General features: G+C 45.8%; 1 protein-coding gene and 1 pseudogene across 3 annotated transcripts in view; both read right to left on the minus strand.

Moving 5' to 3' along the window:
- LOC106562656 (cell migration inducing hyaluronidase 1) overlaps window positions 1-20,000 on the minus strand; it is a 138,579-nt gene that overhangs the window by 82,255 nt on the left and 36,324 nt on the right. The window lies entirely within an intron of this gene.
- Window positions 11,703-13,824, minus strand: LOC106562646 (toll-like receptor 13; annotated as a pseudogene).

The raw sequence follows: 20,000 nt of genomic DNA on the forward strand, positions 1-20,000 counted from the left end.
AATGGAGAGGAGAAATGGAGAGGAACATGGTCTCATTAGTCAGAGAGGAGAAATGGAGAGGAACATGGAGAGGAACATGGTCTCATTAGTCAGAGAGGAGAAATGGAGAGGAACATGGAGAGGAACATGGTCTCATTAGTCAGAGGGGAGAAATGGAGAGGAAAATGAAGAGGAACATGGTCTCATTAGTCAGAGAGGAGAAATGGAGAGGAACATGGTCTCATTAGTCAGAGGGGAGAAATGGAGAGGAACATGGAGAGGCACATGGTCTCATTAGTCAGAGGGGAGAAATGGAGAGGAACATGGTCTCATTAGTCAGAGGGGAGAAATGGAGAGGCACATGGTCTCATTAGTCAGAGGGGAGAAATGGAGAGAAACATGGAGAGGAACATGGTCTCATTAGTCAGAGGGGAGAAATGGAGAGGAACATGGAGAGGAACATGGTCTCATTAGTCAGAGAGGAGAAATGGAGAGGAGAAATGGAGAGGAACATGGTCTCATTAGTCAGAGAGGAGAAATGGAGAGGAACATGGAGAGGAACATGGTCTCATTAGTCAGAGAGGAGAGAGTAAATCAGTATCTAACAGAGCCTGGAGCAACGCAGCACAGTTCAATCTGAAAGAAGGAGATGAAAGAACAGAAATGTTAGTGTGATGAAATGAAACAAACGCAGCAGATACACACACACACACACACACACACACACACACACACACACACAGAGGAGATACACACACACACACACACACACACACACACACACACACACACACACACACACACACACACACACACACACACACACACACACACACACACACACACACACACACACACACACACACACACACACACAGGAGATACACACACAAATGCAGCAGATGATGCAACCTACGAGCTCAGGAAACATTGAGAACTGTTTGAAATGCTTCCACACGCACAATATGACATGTATCAATCAGCTGGTTGAGGAAGAAACAGACAGACCAGAGGACAGGTGGTTTGGAAGATAACACTCTAAAGGAATCCCCTGGAGCACTTCTATGGTTCACTTAAAACCCTGCAGCTGATGACATCCTGTGATTCCTATGCCATCTGTTTGTGTGTGTGTTAGTGTGTGTGTGTGTGTGTGTGTGTGTGTGTGTGTGTGTGTGTGTGTGTGTGTGTGTGTGTGTGTGTGTGTGTGTGTGTGTGTGTGTGTGTGTGTGTGTGTGTGTGTGATGTATGTGTGTGTGTGGTTATGTGTGTGTGGTTATGTGTGTGTGGTTATGTGTGTTTGTGTGTGTGGTTATTGCAAGTGTAGTGAAAGGCTTGTGCTTCTAGTTCCCACAGTGCAGCAACGAGTATGTATGTGCGTGTATGTGTGTGTGTGCGCGCGTCTGTGTGTGCGTCTGTGTGTGTGTGCACGCGTCTGTGTGCGCATCTGTGTGTGTGTGTGCACGCGTCTGTGTGCACGTGTGTGTGTGTATGTGTGCGCGTCTGTGTGCGGGGGGGGGTGTGTGTGTGTGTGTGTGTGTGTGTGTGCGCGCGCGTCTGTGTGTGTATGTGCGCAAGTGTGTGTGTGTAAAAAAAAACAAATGAGATGGGAATTCATATGTTAGTTATGGGTGGACCATATGCTGGTTACTGTATATCAGCGGATCTAGGGCTACCACTTGACTTTGATCTCACTATCTGACATGTTGTTCTACACATGCACAATCTGACAACCAGGTGGGCTTTTTCTATTTCTATCTGGCAACCAGGTGGGCTTTTTCCAATTCTATCTGGCAACTTGCACTTGAAAATGTTCAATAAATACATACATTAGTCTCCCTCTCCATTTACAGTATAGAGCAGTATTCCTCTAAACCTCTCCGCGAGGACCCCAAGACGTTCCACAGTTTGGTTGTAGCCCTGCGGGGCCGTGTGTATCAAGCGTCTCAGAGTAAAAGTGCTGATTTAGGATCAGTTTTGCATTTTAGATAAGATTACATGGACAGGGGGGACCTGACCCTAGATCAGCACTCTGAGATGTTTCATACCTACGGCCCACAGGCTACAACCATGGTTCAAAATAAGACATTTTCATTGGTAGCACTGGTGCATGACATTTAGGAGCAGCAGAAAATAATAATATATTGATTGATTGAGATACAGCCTGTACTGGGTCTAAATGAAGTCTAGCTACTGTTGAAGCACATGCTGTTGCCCTAGAAACGAATATGTAGCACTGTAAACACAGTTTATTATAAAAGCTAAAACGTTGATACCACAGGAGGTTGGTGACACCTTAATTGGGGAGGACGGGCTAGTGGTAATAGCTGGAGAGGAATCAGTGGAATGGTATCAAATACATCAAACATATGGTTTCCATGTGTCTGATGCCATTCCATTTGCTCTGTTCCAGACATTATAATGAGCCGTCCTCCCCTCAGCAGCCTCCCCTGGTTGATAAGAATACCCGTCATTGAAATGACAAAGTCATGTGTGGAATATTAGGTTTATACATGCTGTAAAATCACTATTTTCCTATTGAGATGCATTACACTGAACATTTTACAAACTCTTTAAAAAAAACTCTTTAAAAATGTCACGTTTGTGACAATTTACTGGTCAATTTACCAGGTTATTAGCTAGCTATCCTATAAGGTAACATGACTGAACAAAGTGTAATCAAATGGTTAACGACGCAAGTGTGTCAAAATGCGGTCCCGGCGATCCGCTATAGAAGATACAAATGTTGTGCCGGTAATATGGGTCAGATCTTTTGACCTGGTTGGGATAGAAGCAAGGAGTTTTCGCTGTAGTAATGGTGCAACCAGGATGCTAACGAATCTGCACTCACTAGTTTCTCTAGGGCTCTGAAACAACGGTACAGCGAAGCCTTATCATTGCAACAATCACTATCTGGGAGAGTTTTGTTCATAGTGGCACAGTGCTCCCAGTGTTAAACTGCTGGTTGCATAGCAACATATTGGTTGTAATTTAGAGTCCTGCTCCTGCTCAAAGACACTTTATGAATACGCTCCCTGAACTAAAACACCTGATTCAACAAGTCAATGGCTTGGGGATTAGTTGACTAATCAGGTGTGCCGGTACTGGAATAGATCAAGTGGAACGGCTAGGGGTCTAGGAGGCTAGAGTGTTGGGAGGCTAGGGGGTTAGGAGGCTAGAGTGTTGGGAGGCTAGGGGGTTAGGAGGCTAGGGGGTTAGGAGGCTAGGGGGTTAGGAGGCTGGGGGGTTAGGGGGCTAGGAGGCTAGGAGGTTAGGGGGCTAGGAGGCTAGGAGGCTAGGGGGCTAGGAGGTCAGGAGGCTAGGGGGTTAGCAGGCTAGGAAGTTAGGGGGCTAGGAGGCTAGGGGTCTAGGAGGCTAGGAGGTTAGGGGGCTAGAAGGCTAGGAGGCTAGGAGGCTAGGGGTCTAGAGTGTTGGGAGGCTAGGGGGTTAGGAGGCTAGAGTGTTGGGAGGCTAGGGGGTTAGGAGGCTAGGGGGTTAGGGGGCTAGGAGGTTAGGGGGCTAGGAGGTTAGGAGGCTAGGAGGTTAGGAGGCTAGGAGGTTAGGGGACTAGGAGGCTAGGAGGTTAGGAGGCTAGAGTGTTGGGAGGCTAGGAGGTTAGGGGCTAAGAGGTTAGGAGGCTAGGAGGCTAGGGGGTTAGGAGGCTAGGAGGTTAGGAGGCTGGAAGGCTAGGGGGTTAGGGGGCTAGGAGGCAAGGGGGCTAGGGGGCTAGAGGGTTAGGAGGCTAGGGGGTTAGGAGGCTAGAGTGTTGGGAGGCTAGGGGGTTAGGAGGCTAGGGGGTTAGGAGGCTAGGGGGTTAGGAGGCTGGGGGGTGGCTAGGAGGCTGGGGGGTTAGGGGGCTAGGAGGCTAGGAGGTTAGGGGGCTAGGAGGCTAGGAGGCTAGGGGGCTAGGAGGTCAGGAGGCTAAGGGGTTAGCAGGCTAGGAAGTGGGGCTAGGAGGCTAGGGGTCTAGGAGGCTAGGAGGTTAGGGGGCTAGAAGGCTAGGAGGCTAGGAGGCTAGGAGGCTAGGGGTCTAGAATGTTGGGAGGCTAGGGGGTTAGGAGGCTAGAGTGTTGGGAGGCTAGGGGGTTAGGAGGCTAGGGGGTTAGGGGGCTAGGAGGTTAGGGGGCTAGGAGGTTAGGAGGCTAGGAGGTTAGGAGGCTAGGAGGTTAGGGGGCTAGGAGGCTAGGAGGTTAGGAGGCTAGAGTGTTGGGAGGCTAGGAGGTTAGGGGCTAAGAGGTTAGGAGGCTAGGAGACTAGGGGGTTAGGAGGCTAGAAGGCTAGGAGGTTAGGAGGCTGGAAGGCTAGGGGGTTAGGGGGTTAGGAGGCTAGGGGGTTAGGAGGCTAGGAGGCTAGGGAGTTAGGAGGCTAGGGGGTTAGGAGGCTAGGAGGCTAGGGAGTTAGGGGGTTAAGAGGCTAGGGGGTTAGGAGGCTAGGGGGTTAGGAGGCTAGGAGGCTAGGGAGTTAGGGGGTTAAGAGGCTAGGGGGTTAGGAGGCTAGGAGGCTATGGGGTTAGGAGGCTAAGGTGGACATTTTTGTTTTTGTGCTTTTCTAATAACCAATTTCTGTGTTCATGCAAGTGACTGACTGAACGAATCCTCACTATCAGTATCTGCAATTTGGCAGTACGCCCAGAACCTTGTTTAGAGAAATTATATCTCAGTTTCAAGGTCTCAGCTTAGAGAAGAAGCCTCGTGAGGTACTGGTCTGTCACAAGCATGACCCAGTATTGGTCGTCACATGAATGAAACAAACATGAATGATTCATTAATTATAAATAAGCTAAATCATGCAAATATGACTTGTCTGCAGTATATAAGACAACTAAAGGGACTGCCCCGTGAGTGTTCACTTCAGACAGGTACTTTATGCATCTAAGTTTGACTGTGACCTCTCCAGCTTCATTTAAGATTGACTTTGAGTGTCTCTGTGTAACAATTTCTACAACAGGGGTTAGGAGGCTAGGGGGCTAGGAGGCTGGGGGCTAGGAGGCTCGGGGGTAGTCCAGGAAAAGTTTGGGAAACACTGGTATAGAGTTCAGAGTCCAGAGATTCTTTCAGAATTGTGCAGACAACATAAAGTCCCCTTTGATAACTATTGGTCTCTGACACACACACACGCATGTACACACACTCTCCAATAGTCTTCACACACACGCATGTACACACACTCTCCAATAGTCTTCACACACACGCATGTACACACACTCTCCAATAGTCTTCACACACACGCATGTACACACACTCTCCAATAGTCTTCACACACACGCATGTACACACACTCTCCAATAGTCTTCACACACACGCATGTACACACACTCTCCAATAGTCTTCACACACACACGCATGTACACACACTCTCCAATAGTCTTCACACACACGCATGTACACACACTCTCCAATAGTCTTCACACACACGCATGTACACACACTCGCCAATAGTCTTCCACACACACGCATGTACACACACTCTCCAATAGTCTTCACACACACGCATGTACACACACTCTCCAATAGTCTTCACACACACACGCATGTACACACACTCGCCAATAGTCTTCACACACACGCATGTACACACACTCTCCAATAGTCTTCACACACACGCATGTACACACACTCTCCAATAGTCTTCACACACACACGCATGTACACACACTCTCCAATAGTCTTCACACACACGCATGTACACACACTCTCCAATAGTCTTCACACACATGTCACTAACACTTCACTACTTCAGCGGCATGTTGATTCTCTTCTCGCTGACTGAACAACAACAAGCATCACCTACTGTCTAAGGAGATATATAAACAACTGACTAATGGCTTGTTTAATTACTTTTTTCAATTAAGGAGGACTTTTCTCCTGATGCTTAGGTACAGCGGTGGTTCTCACAGGCACAAATTAAACTGAAGACAGCAGGAGAGAGGGGGGGGGGGGATAAAACAGAGAGGGCATGATAGAAGAGAAGGAGAGAGGGGGAGAAAGAAAGAATCAGAGAGGGACAGAAAGTGAGAAAGAGAGAGAGAGGAACCCTGCTGTGTGTCAGATGAGAATCTAAAAAAGGAGAGAGTTGTGCAGCGTAGCAATCAGGTCTAGCCCCCCACACACACACACACACACACACACACACACACACACACACGCACGCACACACACACACACCAACTCTACTCTTACTTTAGTTTCCTTTTCCTGTTTGCTATCGAGCGGTTCGTCCACACTTAACCCACACTGCCAATCTGCCCACTCAGACACAGACATACTCTCATTTCACTGACCATCAAACTGACACACACACAAAGACACATTCCCACTTCACCTCTGTGACTCCCACTAATGATGATGCTGCATATGCATGTCTCATTTTAATGCTGACACACACCAGAATAGTCGTCCAGAGTTTCTCAACCCCACGTCGGTCAGACAGATAGCTGACAACAAAGCATTCAGCTGTAATGTTAACACAAGTGGGCCTCCAGAGAAGGACAACATAGAATAAGGACAACAGAGATTAAGGAGAATTTGCTACAATGTTCTTGGAAGGGACGGAATACACCAGTTATACAACTGGTTCAGTTCAAGAATGAACTTAAACCCAAGAGTTAACCTAAACCTAAGAGATAACCTAAACACAATAATTAACCTGAACCTAAGATTTAAAATGTCGATTTCTTCATGTTTTTTGAAGAACATTGCTAAGAAATGCCTCAAATGACATTGTACATTTCTTACCTTATCATAATCCACAAAACATTAGTTGCAAGGATATTGCTAATGTTTTAGCTATTGTTGTCAACCTTGCCAACGACAACCAAATGTAATACAGGAAATTGAACAAATAGCAACATTTGGACCGGCTAGGCGAGGTTAAAAGGTCACTCTTGTTCATTTCTACTCCATATGTAATGGGTATGTAATTGCAATTGTAGCTATATGTTGTTAAGAATTGTACTTTTAACCTCCTTCTCTTTCCAACTGTCATCAAGTTCTTCTCTACAATCATCATTTTGCTCATCAGCATCGAAGTTCGAAGAAACGTTTTAGAAAAGAAAAACTAACTAGGCTTAGCCTACGCTCGCAAACAAGACAATGTCTGGAAACAACAGCATCGACGCGGTTAAGCGAAAGATTAAAGTTTTAGTAAAGTCATTCTACAATTGGCACAGAGGGCAAACCACACGCACGCTGACAGACTGAGCGAGAGACATGGAGAAAGAGATACCCTGGTGTGAGTTTACACAACAAGTGGTGAAAGACTCTCACACTGCATTCCTGTTCTGGCTGTGGAGTTTAGACAGACAGACAGACAGCGCACATGGAGCATGGAGAGAGAGAAAACACAGAGAGAGAGAGAGAGAGAGAGAGAGAGAGAGAGAGAGAGAAAGACAGAGCGAGAGAGAGCACATGGTTTTATGAATTCAAAGAATGTGTTGCAACTTAGCGAGTCAGTAGAGATACACCTTCAAGGGCCAGAGCCGACAGAACGGCATTGAAAAAGAACCTCATATATTAGAGTGGCTTGATAGGTGGGAAAAAAATTAACAGAAACTATGCATCTGGCTTTTTCTATCCGCTGCACTCACAAACAATCCCTGTTGCATGGTGGGAAGTAGCGAGACTGAACTACACATAAATAACAAGGTTGTCTGATAAATGGGAGCTGACACACGGCCGAGCAGTGCTGACACATCGCGTTGATAACTTTTCCCCAAAGCCTCAATCTGGGATTTTAACAAGTTCACCTCATCTGCATGTGCCATGCATCAACGAGCCACGGAGAGCACACAAACGTAAACAAGGGCCGTGTCCAAATCTCTGCTATTTGCAAGTCAGATGCAAGACAAGGTATTACACACAGACACACAAACACACACATTCTTTCCCCCTCACACTCACACTTCCATTTGCAAGTCTGATGCCTGGCTTCTTCGCCTGGCCTGGCACAGTATTAAATAGTTGGTTAGACAGAGCTGCCCTGTCATTTGCCCAAGATGGAAAATGGTCTGTAGCACATTCATCTGCCTGTGATGTCTCCCTACCTGACAGCTGATCTCTACAGCCCAGATATGTCTCCCCACTGCTGTAATACACCACCATAATGGATTACACAGAGAGTACTGTCAGACAGCTGTCCTAAAGCAACATGTTTAATACCACCATAATGGATTACACAGAGAGTACTGTCAGACAGCTGTCCTAAAGCAACATGTCTAATACCACCATAATGGATTACACAGAGAGTACTGTCAGACAGCTGTCCTAAAGCAACATGTTTAATACCACCATAATGGATTACACAGAGAGTACTGTCAGACAGCTGTCCTAAAGCAACATGTTTAATACCACCATAATGGATTACACAGAGAGTACTGTCAGACAGCTGTCCTAAAGCAACATGTCTAATACCACCATAATGGATTACACAGAGAGTACTGTCAGACAGCTGTCCTAAAGCAACATGTCTAATACCACCATAATGGATTACACAGAGAGTACTGTCAGACAGCTGTCCTAAAGCAACATGTTTAATACCACCATAATGGATTACACAGAGAGTACTGTCAGACAGCTGTCCTAAAGCAACATGTCTAATACCACCATAATGGATTACACAGAGAGTACTGTCAGACAGCTGTCCTAAAGCAACATGTTTAATACCACCATAATGGATTACACAGAGAGTACTGTCAGACAGCTGTCCTAAAGCAACATGTCTAATACCACCATAATGGATTACACAGAGAGTACTGTCAGACAGCTGTCCTAAAGCAACATGTTTAATACCACCATAATGGATTACACAGAGAGTACTGTCAGACAGCTGTCCTAAAGCAACATGTCTAATACCACCATAATGGATTACACAGAGAGTACTGTCAGACAGCTGTCCTAAAGCAACATGTCTAATACCACCCATAATGGATTACACAGAGAGTACTGTCAGACAGCTGTCCTAAAGCAACATGTCTAATACCACCATAATGGATTACACAGAGAGTACTGTCAGACAGCTGTCCTAAAGCAACATGTTTAATACCACCATAATGGATTACACAGAGAGTACTGTCAGACAGCTGTCCTAAAGCAACATGTCTAATACCACCATAATGGATTACACAGAGAGTACTGTCAGACAGCTGTCCTAAAGCAACATGTCTAATACCACCCATAATGGATTACACAGAGAGTACTGTCAGACAGCTGTCCTAAAGCAACATGTCTAATACTGAGATGAGCTTAGAAGCTACAAGGACACTCATGATTCCCGTATGTATGAGGCGTCTCAGATCAGGAGTGCTGATCTAGGATCAGGTCCCCCTGTAATCCTGTTCAGTACGTGTTAAACTAATGAAAGCTAATGCATGAATTCGTTATGTTACTAATCCATCATGTGACTTTGTGTTAAGGTTTAGAGAACACAGAAGAACGAATTAGTCCACTGTGACATTTTGACACAGAGATTCATACTAAGCTTTAGATAAATCAAATTAATTCATTCATTCATTCTCTATGAATGCATTTGATTTCAGTAGGAACTGTGGCACGTGCACACACACACACACACACACACACACACACACACACACTTCTGAGTTTTGAGACCCATGTAGGGAGTGACTCTCAGTTAATATTTATTATAAATGGTTTGTATTTCCATCTCAAAGTGGTTTATCCTGAGACTAGTTCATACAGCACGACTATATGATCCTTTTATATAAATATTAATTTGGTTTATTGGTTTTTAATACATAGCTATAATGTAGATAGCTAGAAAGTATTCACACCCCTTGTAGTTAATTAGACCGGATTAAATCCGATGCATTGTCAACACATGTACAGCATTTTATTTAGCGCCTTCTATATTTTCAAGACACTTATACCCTTTTCTTACATAGGACGCCGCTATAGTAACGGGTCAATAGCAACAATTGATAACCTTTCAGACAATTTAAAAAAGTGCTGCATCAGCAGTGTCTGTACCTTTTGAGACAGTAGAATGTTCGGTATTGTTTCCCTGACAACTATAAACGTTGCTGATTGATGTGCTGTTGTGTTGTTTTTCTGCAGTTTTTTATGGTAGGGTAGACAGATGTGTTTTCTTTCTACTAAATGTATTGGTAAGACATTTTATTTAACAAACTTAAAAGTACTTTTCCTATGAGAGAGTGGTCTGCGTGCAGATCATTTGATTGACAGTTCTAGTTGCCTAGTGATGGGTGTTAGTCCCGCTTCAGAAGCGGCAGTGCTTTACAGACAAGTTCAAATGCCCATTCAGTGGTGCTTCGAACGTAGAACAGGTTTTGTGGCGGGTTTCGTGGCGGCATTTAAAAAGCCGTAGTGTAATCTTTCAGACGAAAAAAAAACCATGCCGTAGCCAAGGAGCTTTCAAGTCACCACGTTACACATGTCTGAAAAGGGTTTTTATAGTGCCTTCAGAAAGTATTCACACCCCTTGACTTATTCCACATTTTGTTGTTACAGCCTGAAATTGATTAAATATATTTTTTCTAGACACAATACCCATAATGACAAAGTGAAAACATGTTATTAGAAAATGTAGCAAATTCATTGAAAATGTGAAATACAGAAATATCTAATTTACATAGGTATTCACACCCCTGAGTCAATACATATTAGCATCACTTTTGGCAGTGGTTACAGCTGGGAGTCTTTCTGGGTATGTCTAAAAGCTTTACACACCTGGATTGTACAATATTCACATATTATTATTTTTAAAATGCTTCATGCTCTGTCAAGTTGGTTGATGATAATTGCTAGATAATTGCATTTTCATGTCTTGCCATAGATTTTCAAGACGATGTAAGTAAAAACTGTAACTAGGCCACTCAGGAACATTCAATGTCGTCTTGGTAAGCAACTCCAGTGTATATTTGGCCTTGTGTTTTAGGTTACTGTCCCGCTGAAAGGTGAATTTGTCTCCCAGTGTCTGTTGGAAAGCACACAACCAGGTTTTCCTCTAGGATTAGCCCTAATTAGTTTATTTTTATCCTTAAAAAGACTCCCTAGTCCTTGTCAATGACAAGCATACCCTTAACATGATGCAGCCACCACGAAATATGAAGAGTGGTACACGGTGATGTGTTGTATTGGATTTGCTCTAAAACATAACGCTTTGTATTCAGGACAGTTCATTTCTTTGCCACATTTTTTGCAGTTTTACTTTAGTGCCTTATTGCAAACAGGATGCGTGTTCTTTTACATTTTTATTCTTTACAGGCCTCTGTCTTTTCACTCTGTCATTTAGATTAGTATTGTGGAGTAATTATAATGTTGGTGAGCCATCCTCAGTTTTCTCCTATCACAGCCATTAAACTCTGTAACTGTTTTAAAGTCACCATTGGGCTCATGGTGAAATCTCTGAGCGGTTTCCTTCCTCTCTGGCAACTGAGTTAGGAAGGTCGCCTGTATCTTTGTATTGACTGTGTGTATTGATACAACATCCAAAGTGTAATTAATAACTTCATGCTCAAAGGGATATTCAATGTCTGCTTTTTTTATTTTTACCCTTCTACCAATATGTGCCCTTCTTTGCGAGGCATTGGAAAAACTCCCTGGTCTTTACAGTTGAACCTGTGTTTGAAATTGATTACTCAACTGAGGGACCTTACAGATAATTGTATGTGCGGAGTACAGAGATGAGGTAGTCCTTCAAAAATCATGTTAAACACTATTATTTCACAGAGTGAGGCTTGCCATAACAAATGAGTTGATTACTTATTGACTCAAGACATTTCACCTTTTTATTTTTAATTCATTTGTAAACATAATTCATAACATAACACTGACATTATGCGCTATTGTGTGTAGGCCAGTGACACAAAATCTCAGTTTAATCAATTTTAAATTCAGGCTGTAAAACAACAAAACGTGGAAAAAGGCAAGGGGTGTGAATACTTATTGAAGGCACTGTAGTTAACTAGGCCGGGATTCAAATCAGATGCACTTTCAACAAGTACACAGCACTTAACATAGGCAATTTCTACTTGAACCTACATCTGCAGAGTTAACCATGAACGTGATCGCTGTGAACGTTTGGGATATTGCCCTTGAAAAGGTGCATTGTTGGTTGTGCAATGCACTTGTTGGTAACATAAAAATCTCGGCCCTAGTTAGTTAGTAGGTTTGGTATTAGGTAAGTCATAGAGTATACATTACATTAAACAAATTATAATAGTACTGAACAAAACATCAAAAGCAAAAATGTTTATGTATATAAATATTGAATACCCCTGTCATGGTAGACAGGTTGACATGTATTCCTATCTATGTGTTGTGTTACTGTGCAGGGAGTGGTTCAGGGGGGGCCAATTTGGTCCACAGGCAGTCCCAGAAGGCTGGCTGCAGAGCCGGGTCCTGGGGCCAGTCCAGGTAGGTCCTGACCAGCCTGGCCAGGCAGTGGTGGGCAGACAGCTGCCTAGGGGGGTATGTCCTCCAGGAAGACCAGGATAAGGATGCCTGTGTGTTCCACCAGCAGATGACGGGTGGCCAGTTGCAGCTCCAAGGAGCACCAGTTACTGCGCAGGTAGTGACGACTCACCAGACACAGAGTGTGGTGGCTGCCGTAGAGGCTGTCTGTGCTGTTGTCCACAATTTCCTTCCCCAGCTGGAAGTCCCTACTGTGCAGACAGAGACACAGGAAGGGAGGCTCCCTCTGCAGAAGGCCCGGCAGCAGCTGCTCCAGCACCCAGCGCTCGTCTCTACCATTGTATGACACAAAGGCATCATAGTGGTAGCGCCCTCTGGGGTTGGGCCTCTGCACCGCGTCTTCTAGCCAACTATGGGCAATGTGGCAGAAGGCCAGCAGGTAGTCCCCAGCCAGCTGATGGAGCAGCACCACTAGTATGAAGAGGAGCAGATCCAGGGAGGTGCAGGTGAACAGGACAAAACTCACATCCAGGGAACAGTGGGCCTCCGAGTACCTGCGGAATACCATTTTCTTCTGGATACCATTTTCATTTTTGTATGTCATCTCCAGCTCTCCCTCAAGCCAAAATATGACCTGGACATGTTGTTGTCTCCTGGCCCAGTTGTCCAGCCAGGCATTATCACAGCTGCAGTGCAGGTGAGGACCAAAGAACTCCATAAACCTCAGGATGGTGAGGGGCTCTGGAAAGCTGTCCATTATGCTGAACTCCTCTATAGCATGACATTTAATCACACTTAGGGACTTCAGGTCTCTGCTCAGCTCCTCCTCCAGAGTGAGGATCCTACATTCAATAAGGTTCACGCTCTCCAGTCTGGTCAGATTGTGGAACATGATGCCCAGTGCTGGCTGAACGATGAGGTCCACTTTCATCAGCGTCAGACACCTTAGCTGCACAAGCCTGTTCAGGTCACTCATGTCCACAAACTCTGGTGAGAAAACCAACTGGAACTCAAACTGGAACTCAAGTACTTTGCAGCAAAGTGAGACCCACACAGGAGATATCCTGTCATAGTCTCGAGGTAGACAACTGACTGGAAGAATGGTCTCCAGCAGTCTTGGAAAATCACATTAGATGGAGTGGTGAGCTGAAGGGCAAAGTCTTGTTTTGGGGTGCTGTCGATGGTGATGTTGAGAGTACTCCAGGAGCTGATATTCATGTGAGTCAGTCCTTGAGGGAAGACACCAAATATATGGGTCAGATTTCGACTTGTCTGTGACTCACCAGGAGGAGGAGAAAAGTCAAAATATATGTCATTTAGGGAGGTGAGGTGGATGAATGCAGATGTTTATGACTGGGTTATTTTTCAGCGTTAGGGTTTCCAAGCTGTGTAGGGCAAACAAACTGTTCTCTGTAATCTGAGAAATCCTATTATCACCTAGGTATAAGAACCTCAGTTTACCATGTCCCTTAAACAGATTTATCAAACAGAACTGCTCTGAGGCGATGTTTGTGATATGAAAGTAACGCAAGGCAAGTTCTCCAAATGCTCCATTTTCTAACCGGCGAGCGTCAAGAAATGAAAAACTCACCTCTTGAAGACGATCAAAATAAGGAAGTTCAAAAACAGCTCTGTTGGTGTCAGAGCAGTTCTGATGTCTCAAAATGACTCTCTTCTGATGTAAAGTGCAGGTTCGTCAATGACTGTGACATATTGACTATCCTGCATATCAAATCAGACAGTTGCTTTGTACAGCTGTAGACTGAGTGGTAGGTTGGTTAACAAATGTCCAATGAGATTGAGGATTGATATTCAGAATGCTCCTCTGTCCAATGGGATGAGGCGTTGTTGGGATTAGATGTCCAATGGAATAAAGAACCGCCGTTGTTCCACTGCAGTGTCTGTTAGCTATGTTGTATCTGTGTGCATCTCCTCTTCATCTTTCTACTATATATGGCTTTCGCATCTCTTCCTGGTCTTTTTTTATTAACTGTAAGACACTTTGAGAGAGACTGTAGGTCACAGATAAGATAATTTTTTAACTCACCTCTTTCTCACTTCCTCTATGTGTGAGGTAGTGGTTAGCATGGCCTATATATCTGACATACACAGTTATCAGATGTCGTCTGAAAGCAGGTCACACACACACACACACACACACACACACACACACACACACACACACACACGCTCTACATGTTTGTATTCTAACTGCTGTATACAAAAAACTATACCAAACATATGGTTTGTGTAGTTTTCATACAATAGTTATGTCACTGTTACTACTAAGAGTAACTTCATGTAGGAGAACACAGACTGATGAACTCTAAGTATCTATGTCTGGCATTGATTACACATCTGGGGCTGGCCTTGTGTGGGGTGATACACACACACGCACGGCTGGCCTCACATCTGACACACACACACACTTCTGCACTTTAACACCCATGTAGGGAGTGGCCAGCATCCCCTTAATAATGTCATCTAATCTACTCTAATTGGGCCCTCTGTGGAGCTGCACTAGAACTGTGTAATGGCCTGGATTAGACATGGCATGTGACACACACACACACACACACACACACACACACGGCTGGCCTACCATTGGCTGATCTGGCACACACCACATACACACACAGGGTGATACTTGGTCTAATCTGATGGGAGTCATGAGGTGGAACAACAGGTCATTATTAAAACCAACACAGCACTACTTACCTTCTGGAACCAACAGACTACAGATGTTTAGCAGGCTAGTGGTTTTAGCTTTAGCTAGAATCTCTCTTCCAATGTTATTATTGTCATTTTTAAAGATCTACAGGTTCCTTTAAAAAAAGTTAATCTTATTTGTTCTTGTTCTCATTGTCACGTCCTGAATATAGTAAGTTGTTATTTTCTATGGTAGAGTAGGTCAGGGCGTGACAGGGGATGTTTGTCCGTTTTTGTATTTCTATGTTTAGTTTCTAGTTTAGTATTTCTAGGTTGGTTTTTGTTTGGCATGACCTCCAATTAGAGGCAGCCGGTTGTCGTTGTCTCTAATTGGAGGCCATATTTAAGTTGATGTTTGTCCCACTTGGTTTTTGAATAATTTTGTGAGTAGTGTATGCCTGCTCTGCATCACGGCTTTCTTGTTTTTTGTATTTGAAGTTTATTGTTTATAGCATTAGTTTCACGATTTAATAAAAGATGTGGAACTACGATCACGCTGTGTATTGGTCCGATCCTTCGAACAGCCGTGACAGAATCACCCACCAGAAAAGGACCAAGCAGCGTGCCCAGGAGGAGCAGGGATCCTGTGCCAGGGAAAGGAGTGAATGGAGGATGTCCTGGACATGGGAGGAGGTAATGGCAGGGGACAAGACCCTGCCATGGAAGCAGGTGGAGACAGCAAGGGAGGAACGACGACACTCACAGCCCAGTGCGCTCGGTGCAAGCTCCTCACCGTTGCCGTGCTAGAGTTGGCCGTCAGCCAGGAAGAAGTGCGCCGGCTCAGCGTATCTGGTCGCCAGTGCGTCTCTTCGGTCCAGGTTATCCTGCGCCTGCTCTACGCACGGTACCCCCCTTTCATCAGTACAGCCCAGTTCGTCCTGTGCCTGCGCTCCGCCCTTGCTTGGCTCAAATAACCACCCAGCCAGGACGGGGTGTGCCAGCTCTAAGCTCCAGACCTCCGGTGCGCCTCCGGAGCCCAGTACGTCCTGTGCCTCCTCCTCGCACTCGCCCTGAGGTGCGTGTTATTAGTCTGGCGCCTCCTATGCCAGTCCCATGCATCAGACCTCCAGTGCGCATGCCCATTCCGGAGTGTCCTGTTCCTGCTCCCCGCACTCGCCCTGAGGTGCGTGTTACCAGTCTGGCGCCACCCATGCCAGTACAACGCATCAGGATTCCGGCGACAGTTCCCCATCCAGAGCTTCCGGCGACAGTTCCCCGTCCGGAGCTTCCGGCGACAGTTCCCCGTCCGGAGCTTCCGGCGACAGTTCCCCGTCCGGAGCTTCCGGCGACAGTTCCCCGTCCGGAGCATCCGGCGACAGTTCCCCGTCCGGAGCTTCCGGCGATGTTTTTCAGTCCAGAGCCTACTGAGACGGCCTACAGTCCGGAGCCTACTGAGACGGCCTACTGAGACGGCCTACAATCCGGAGCCTACTGAGACGGCCTACAGTCCGGAGCCTACTGAGACGGCCTACAGTCCGGAGCCTCCAGCGACGGCCTACAGTCCGGAGCCTCCAGCGACGCTCCTCAGCCCGGAGCCTCCAGCGACGCTCCTCAGACCGGAGCCTCCAGCGACGCTCCTCAGCCCGGAGCCTCCAGCGACGCTCCGCAGCCCAGAGCCTCCAGCGGCGGTCCGCAGCCCAGAGCCTTCAGCGGCGGTCCGCAGCCCAGAGCCTTCAGCGGCGGTCCGCAGCCCAGAGCCTTCAGCGGCAGTCCGCAGCTCAGAGTCTTCAGCGGCGGCCTTTAGCCCAGAGTCTTCAGCGGCGGCCTTTAGCCCAGAGTCTTCAGCGGTGGTTGGCGGTCCGAAGCCTCCGGCGATGATCCATGGTCTGGTTCCTCTGGACATACAGAAGCAGGGGGATCAGCGGGCGGTGGGGGTACTACACCCGGAACCAGAGCCGCTGCCATAGACATTAGTCACCCACCCTACCCTCCCTTTGTGTTTTGTTTTTTTTTGGGGGGGGGGGGGGGGGGGTTGTTGTTTAGGGGGGGGGGGGGGTTGTTTTTGTAGGTGCGGTCGGAGTCCGCACCTTTGGGGGGGTACTGTCACGTCCTGACCACGATTTAATAAAAGATGTGGAACTACGATCACGCTGCGTATTGGTCCGATCCTTCTGAAAGCCCTGACACTCATTCCCCAGGGGAGAGGAAAAAATGATCAGACTGCCGACTATAGTTTAGTTAGAATCTCAATGGCTGCCATGATGCCATCGAACTTTCAATGACAATAGTCACTATGGAAGTCGTAATGCTAACATAAATAAAAACTGTTATTGTGATGCTTTGAAACTAACCACCAAAAGCATTTGTTGAGGTTTCTTCTATGTGTCTTTTTATGCAGACAATGAGATGACTGATTTAAGGGGAACAGGACGTCCAGTCCGCACACATTCACACACACACACACCTCCTACAGATGTTGTCAACCAGAAGAAGATGCAAGTCAGTCCCACAGCCAGGAAATCAGACTAGTCTCAATATGAAAAAGAAAGGCTGTGAGAGAAAGAGAGAAGGGAAGAAGAGGGGTGAAACACTTGGCCTTCAAGATTTCAGTGTCTGTGTTAATCATTCCATCCACCCTTCGCTGGTCCACAATTAAGGTGGCACGTGACATTCCTCTGAGTGTGTGTTCGTGCGGCATGTATGTGTGTCTGTGTGCATTCTCAATTCTCTCTCTCTTGGGTTTTATTGGCGGGGCTGGGAGTGTGGGCTGGCTCAGGGATACATCAACAGAGAGGTGCTGAACACTGTCTCATCATCATTATTATTACTATTCATCTTCACAAGAGCCTTTCAGATGCTGCCAGACACACACACACACACACACACACACACACACGCACACACACAGGCGTGTACACACACAGCAATGCACACACACACACAGCAGCATCAAAGTGCCTGTATTCTGGCTAGGGCCCAACACCAGATGTTGAGGGTTTGGTAATAAAATGAGAATTTCCCTTTAGGCTCTATATGGAGAATATAGGATGCATACAAGGGGTGTATTATATCCTTATAAAATGCATTACTTTTTACCAGAGCCCAAAGGGAACTTGTCAAAAGTTGTGCACTATGTAAGGAATAGGGTGCCTTTGGGACGCAGCCTATATCTGTGTCTGCAGCAGCTTTGTCCATGCAAATCAAGCAACCCACCAAACAACCAATCAATAAATCAAAATGTCTGCCCTAATCTATAATTTCTGTAGCTTCCCAGGGGTAGCTTAGTCACTCTGACAGTGCATTATCCCAAAGCTATTATTGCCTACAGCACTCCAAAGAGCAAAGTCTTTCTTTCTAGCTTAGTCAATGGTATTTTTTAACATTTGACCCTTTCTGACCTCAGACTGTTGTTTTCCCTAAAAGGATTTTAGAATGTTATCCTGGTTTCTTATACAACCTTCATTGCTTCCTTTCTGTAATGTAACTATGTTTGAACTGTGTTTTGTGTGTTGAGCTGTGTATTTTGAGCTGTGTGTGTTGAGCTGCGTGTCTTGAGCTGTGTGTTGTCTGTTTTGAGCTGTGTGTTGTCTGTTTTGAGCTGTGTGTTGTGTGTGTTTTGAGCTGTGTGTTGTGTGTGTTTTGAGCTGTGTGTTGTGTGTGTTTTGAGCTGTGTGTTGTGCGTGTTTTGAGCTGTGTGTTGAGCTGCGTGTGTTGACCTGCGTGTTTTGAGTTGTGTGTTTTGACCTGTGTGTTTTGACCTGTGTGTGTTGACCTGTGTGTGTTGACCTGTGTGTTTTGAGCTGTGTGTTTTGAGCTGTGTGTTTTGAGCTGTGTGTTTTGAGCTGTGTGTTGTGTGTGTTTTGAGCTGCGTGTGTTGACCTGCATGTGTTGACCTGCGTGTTTTGAGCTGTGTGTTTTGAGCTGTGTGTGTTGACCTGCGTGTTTTGAGCTGTGTCTTTTGAGCTGTGTGTGTTGACCTGCGTGTTTTGAGCTGTGTCTTTTGAGCTGTGTGTGTTGACCTGTGTGTGTTGACCTGTGTGTGTTGAGCTGCGTGTTTTGAGCTGTGTGTTGTGTGTTTTGAGCTGCGTGTTTTGAGCTGTGTGTTTTGAGCTGTGTGTTTTGAGCTGTGTGTTTGAGCTGTGTGTTTTGAGCTGTGTGTTGTGTGTGTTTTGAGCTGCGTGTGTTGAGCTGCGTGTGTTGAGCTGCGTGTGTTGAGCTGCGTGTGTTGAGCTGCGTGTGTTGAGCTGCGTGTGTTGAGCTGCGTGTTGTGTGTTTTGAGCTGTGTGTTGTGTGTTTTGAGCTGTGTGTTGTGTGTTTTGAGCTGTGTGTTTTGAGTCTTGTGTATGTGTAGCTGAGGTGGTGATAGTGAGCTAGGCTTTAGCTCAGTGGGCTAGCACAGTCATGAGTCATGCAGATGACTGGTAATACATGTCATTCACATGGGGTATAAAGATGTGTGTTTGTGAGAGAAAGGTGACCCCCGACCCCCACAATGTAGAGAGTATTTCTGTAACAACGACGGCATAGGTGTATTTCTGTAACAACATCGGCGTAGGTGTATTTCTGTAACAACATCGGCGTAGGTGTATTTCTATAACAACATCGGCGTAGGTGTATTTCTATAACAACATCGGCGTAGGTGTATTTCTATAACAACTTCGGCGTAGGTGTATTTCTGTAACAACTTCGGCGTAGGTGTATTTCTATAACAACATCGGCGTAGGTGTATTTCTGTAACAACTTCGGCGTAGGTGTATTTCTATAATAACATCGGCGTAGGTGTATTTCTATAACATCGGCGTAGGTGTATTTCTATAACAACATCGGCGTAGGTGTATTTCTATAACAACATCGGCGTAGGTGTATTTCTATAACAACATCGGCGTAGGTGTATTTCTGTAACAACATCGGCGTAGGTGTATTTCTATAACAACATCGGCGTAGGTGTATTTCTATAACAACATCGGCGTAGGTGTATTTCTGTAA

This window comes from Salmo salar, chromosome 11, assembly GCF_965601325.2.
Source record: "Salmo salar chromosome 11, fSalSal1, whole genome shotgun sequence".
Classification (NCBI taxonomy): Eukaryota; Metazoa; Chordata; class Actinopteri; order Salmoniformes; family Salmonidae; genus Salmo; species Salmo salar.